This window comes from Lactuca saligna, chromosome 5 (genome assembly GCF_052625555.1).
Source record: "Lactuca saligna cultivar CGN05327 chromosome 5, ASM5262555v1, whole genome shotgun sequence".
NCBI classification, from domain to species: Eukaryota; Viridiplantae; Streptophyta; class Magnoliopsida; order Asterales; family Asteraceae; genus Lactuca; species Lactuca saligna.
In genome coordinates this window covers 33,372,357-33,378,356 of record NC_136421.1, presented here as the reverse complement: position 1 = coordinate 33,378,356, position 6,000 = coordinate 33,372,357, and positions in this window count along the sequence as shown.

Here is a 6,000-nt window from a genome sequence, read left to right as displayed (position 1 = left end):
GAGAGGTGGATGTGCAGAAGACGGCCTTTTAGACCCTTTATTGTCACTATGAATTTGTGGTGATGCCTTTCGGGCTTACTAATACTCCTGCTGCGTTCATGGAGCTCATGAACTATGTGTGCAGGCCAATGCTGGACCGGTCAGTGATAGTTTTCATCAATGACATCTTGGTCTATTCCAAGACGCAGGAGGAGCACGAGGAGCATCTGCGAGAGTTCCTAGTTATTTTGAAAAGGGACAACTTGTATGCTAAGTTCTCCAAGTGCGAGTTCTGGTTGCGCAAGGTGTAGTTTCTTGGCCACCTTGTCAACCAGAACGGGATTTTGGTAGATCCGGCCAAAGTGGAGGCTATGATGAGATGGGAGGTTCCGAGGGCTCCATCTGAGATTCGGAGTTTCCTAGGATTAGTCAGCTACTACCAGAGATTCATCCAAGATTTCTCCAAGATAGTCGTACCCCTGACCAGGCTAACGAGGAAGGTCGTGGTCTTTCATTGGGGGCCTGAGCAGTAGGTTGCATTCAAGACATTGAGATAGAGATTGTATGAGGCACCAATCTTAGCCCTGCCATAGGGCATGGAGGATTTCGTCGTGTACTGTGATGCGTCCATCTCTGGTTTGGGCATAGTATTTATGCAAAGAGGGCATGTCATTGCTTACACTTCCAGGCAGCTGAAACCTCACGAGACAAACTACCCGATGCATGATTTGGAGCTGGGGACTGTTGTGTTCGCCCTCAATATTTGGCGTCATTACATCTATGGGGTTCGTTGTATGATTTACACGGACCACAAGAGCCTGAGGTATCTTAATGACCAGCCAAATCTAAATATGAGACAGTGTCGGTGGCTTGATGTGGTAAATGATTATGACTGTGAGATCCTCTACCACCCGGGAAAAGCCAATATGGTGGCCGAAACACTTAGCCACAAGGCAGCACCGATCAGGGATATCTGTCAGAGGATGACAGTGGTGACACCATTGTTGGAGCGGATTCGGGAGGCCCAGCAGGAGGCCATGAAGGAGGAATATTGGAAGAGCGAGCGGATTGCAGGGTAGGTTTCCTCCTTCGACTATGACAACCGAGGATTACTGACACTACACCGTATTGTGTCGGTGTCGTACCACAGGGTTGTACGCTAGGTTCTAATGGAGGAGGTGCACAAATCTCGATTCTCCTTTCATCCCGGGGCGACGAAGATGTATAGGGATCTTCGCCTCGACTACTGGTGGCCCTGCATGAAGCGGGATGTAGCATGGTACGTGGAGCGGAGCTTAACCTATAAGAACGTCAAATCCAAGCACCATAGGCCACATGACAAGATGCCTCCGTTAGATATTCCGCTTTGGAAATAGGAGGGCATTACGTTGGATTTTATCACAAAGCTTCCCAGGACTGCGCGAGGGGTGGATTCGATTTGGGTCATCGTCGATCGACTGACCAAGAGCGCTCATTTTATTCCGATTCAGGAGAGCATCTCGGGCGAGAATCTGGACGGAATCTATATCATGGAGGTAGCTGCGCGGCACGAGGTGCCAGTGTCGGTGATTTCAGACAGAGATGTTCGATTCACTTCCAGGTTTTGGAAGAAGTTTCATGACGAGCTGGGTGCTCGTCTGCATTTTAGCACCGCCTTCCACCCGTAGACAGATGGTCAAAGTGAGTGAACCATCCAGACTTTGGAAGATGTGTTACGGTTGTGTGTCCTAGACTTCGGAGGTAGTTGTGATACTTACCTTTCGTTGGCTGAATTTTCGTACAACAATAGTTATCACGTGAGTATCGATCGTCGTCCCTTCGAGATGTTGTACGGGAGGAAGTGCAGGACCCCGATATGTTGGGGCGAGGTTGGCCAAAGGGTAATGGGGAGCATCAAAGTAGTGCTCAAGATGACAAAGAGGATTCAGCAGGTCCGAAGCAGGCTTCAGACTGCTCAGAGCCGGCAGAAAAGTTACGTCGGTAAGCGCCGATCAGACCTAGATTTCCAGGTCAAGGATATGGTTCTCCTTAAGGTGTCGCCATGGAAGAGCGTCATCTGATTCAGGAAATGGGGTATGTTGGGCCCCAGGTACATTGGACCACTCAGGGTCTTAGCCAGAGTGGGCAACGTGGCGTATAGGTTGGATCTGTCAGCCGAACTCAGCGAGATCCACAACATTTTCCATGTCTCCCAGCTGCGGAAGTGTCTGTTAGACGACTCAGCAGTGGTGCCCTTAGAGGATATTCAAGTCGATGACAGCCTGAATTATATTGAGCGGCCAACGGCGATCCTCGACCGGAAGTCAAAGGATCTGAGGAACAAGAGGGTGGAGCTAGTGAAGGTGCAATGGCACCACCGGAAGGGCTTGGAGTGGACTTAGGAGCCGGTGGATGAGATGATGGAGCATTACCCAAAACTTTTACAGGAATTAGAAGTAGACTTCGAGGACAAAGTTTGAAATAAGTGGGGAGATTTATAGCACTTGGTTCTTGGTATGTAATTTATTTTGTTTTATTTTGCATCTTTGGCCTGGGACTCGGCGAGTTGACGGCCCAACTCGTCGAGTAGGAGTGGGTTTGGACATCAGACTTAAGTGATGGACTCGTCAAGTTGGCGGCCAGACTCAACGAGTTGGCTCTGACTAGACAAAACCCTAATCTGAGGGTTTGCACCCTATTTAATCATCTCTTTCATCCACCACTCGTCCCTAATGCTCCCAAAGACTCTCCATAGCAAACCCTAAGTGTTTTGGTGCAAGAACAAAGGATTTTGAGTATTTTGTGGGTTTTGACCTCAAGGAAGAAGGAAGAGCATAGAAGGATCAAGAGGAGGCTGAAGGATTCGAGTTTGGATCATCATATGTAGTCTCTGAAAGGTATAAAGTCTGTACCTTGCTTCCTTGTTTGTTAGATCCTTTTTTAGGGAAGATTTAGGGCTTTTAAGCCATATGAGGTGACCAACCAGAATTTGTAAACACGGTTGGGGGTTAATACTTCGGATCTTGCACTTGGGAAGAGTCACAATACAGACTTGGGTTGCTTTTGGACCGAAGGAAGGCTCCATGCAACAAAAGAGGCATTTTAGAGCCTTTTTGGCTCAAAAGTCCCATGCATGCATGTAAAGTTCGTAACTTTACATGCTAGATCGAGCTTAGGGGCTTGGATCTATCATTTGGACAAGTGTTGTACATCAGAAATCGACGATTTAGGGTGTGGACATTATCGACTTGGTGAGTCCGTTCTTGGGACTCGATGAGTCCAATGCGTTGATTCCCATATTTGTTAAGGGTCAAAAGAACCCAGTTGGGTGTTAGAAGGGTTTTAGCAGGACAAAAGGAGTGACCCAACGCATTGGACTTAGTTTTAGACCTGGAGTTCATGGGACTCGACAAGCACTAGAACACAACTCGGCGAGTCGAAGGCAATCTTCTTATGTTTGAAGATGAACTCGATAATTTGTTCATACAACTCAGCGAGTCAAGGCCAGGACTTGTTCATCAGATGAAGGTGAAGTCGATGAGTTGTTTATATAACTCGGCGAGTCGGATGAAGGTTTATTGATGTTCGTAAAGAAGGGGGAACTCTTCGACTCATTGCCAAACTCGATGAGTTGAGTCATGGATAAGGGCAAGTAAAGGGTAGGGACTCGACGAGTTGACATCCCAACTTGGCGAGTCTGGTCAACTAGAAGTTGACTTTGACTTGGACTTGGTTAGGGGTAAAATAGTTATTTTACCCTAAGAGTAGATATCAGATTCTGACTGAGTGTTTTGTGGGGATTATAGCCGGAGGATTTCTGGAGCAGCAGCTAACAGAGGTTTCCTACGTAGATTATCAGCAGCTACTCGTACGAGGTGAGTTACCTTCCAGTAGTGGTGGGTCTAAGGCCACAATGTCGGCCCGCCAAAGAGGAGTATTTAGAAGATAATTGTCTTTGTGATAATTATCTTGGTTTGGTTATGTGCTTTGGTCATGAGATTTATTTGTATGATATGTTATGTTTATAGTAGGGATCAGGTTCCCTGACAGCGGTCCTTAGGATGGAAAGGTAGGTCAGTACTCGGATATGCCTGACTGTATGTTATATCTTGTTGTTGTATGTTGGTGGTAGGGGGTGGAATAGTCCCCAGTTACTGGTTGAGAGATATAGATGACAGTTACGGGTTGAAAGATACCGATGATGATTATTGGTTGAAAGATACCGACGATGGTTACCGGTTGAAAGATACCGATGATGATTATCGGTTGAAAGATACCGACGATATTGTATGGTATGTGGTATGATGGGGGAACACACTAAGCTTTGTGCTTTCGGTTTCTGTTTTGGTTTCAGGTACCTCTTCGTCTAAGGGGAAGGAGCCGGCGGCGTAGCATTGCATCACACAGACACACACATGATTCCGCATCGGACTTTCTGGGATTGTACTCTGATTTTCATTACTTTTGATGTCATGGTTTTGGACACAACGTTATGATTTTGTAATGTGTTGCTTTATTGACAATGTTATGGTAAAATGTTTTAACAATTATTAATTCAAAAACAAAATTTTTGCGTTTGAATTTTGGGATGTTACACAAGTTGAGTTTAGAAAAAAATATAAATGTGGAAAACACTTCTTAATTTGACAAGGATAGTGATATGAGTGAAATATCTGTAGAGGATGAAGTCGACTGTTTAAAATTTGTCATCAGCGAACCGAACCTACCAAAGGTATTATATTTAAAAATCAATAGAGTTTGCTCGAATACCCAAGATAAATCCAAATTTCTAAAAGCAAAGGTTGTGGTATATTAAAAGGTACAAACAATACCATATCAGTTATACACCACAACATGGGTCACTCAGAAACAGACAGCCGAACTTACAGCCATAGTGAACGAAGACAATGCAAGCGGCTGTGATAATTATCTTCGGCCTCCTCCAATTGACAATGGAGATGAGACTGTCGTTTTATCATAGAGAACCTCGTGGAGAGTTAAAGGCAGATATGTGGCAGAACCACTCAACAAGCCTACAAGCTTTGATGTACCAAGCACAAGTTGTACCAAAGAGATTCCAAGCGAACCTGCGAAGGTGGTGAGCGAAACCGCTTCATTAGAGATTGAAACTCATATTGAGAGCCCGAAGCCAAAAGTAAACATTCACAAGTCTCAAAAGCAACTTGGTGAATAAAAACGCCAGCGAAACAACAGATATCAAAAGAATCTAAATGAAAGGAAGTAGTTTTGGCAATCCCAAAACTCTAATTATGTTCGCACAGAAAAGGCGTCCAATATCAAGGTGAAAGAAAGATAAATGGGTAACTCTGATCCATGCACTCACTGCCAATCTTGCATTCAGACGAACCGAAGAAGTAGTTTTGGTCCCAAATCTAGCAGTGACAAGAACCGAAAGATGAGTTTCAGTCCCAAATTCCATCCTCCTCATTCTCAACCAAAGCAAAATACTCACAAGGATGTCAAAGGAAAAGAAAAGCTCGTCTCAGAATACGAAACACAAACAAAGAAGACGACATCTAACTCTAGGAAACAAGAAAACAAGTTTGTTAAGAATAAAAATAAAGATCCACAATCTGATTCAAACAAATCGAAAGCCAATAAAATTAAAGCTATCACCATCAAAAGGAAAGACGAAACCACTTTAATAAAACGAATATACTTGGTTGATCTTTCTATTGCTATTCCCTATTTTGTAAAAAGCTCACGTGGACCCAAACAACTTTGGGTTCCTAAATCTACTTGATTTTTACAGGTTATTCGTGACAAGCAGTTTGACAATGAATGGTATATTGATAGTGGTTGCTCGCTTCACATGATAGGGATAAGAGAAGAGCTGAGGGAGTTTAGAATTCTAAAAGATGGTGGATGTGTCAAGTATGGAAATAAGGCACAATAAAAGGCTATGTAATGATCACAAACAAAGATTTTTCCATTTGAAAGGTGTCCTACATGGAAGGATTGCAACATAATTTCACAAGTTTCTTGCAATTGGTTATAGGAACTGGCCTAAAGGTCTCACTT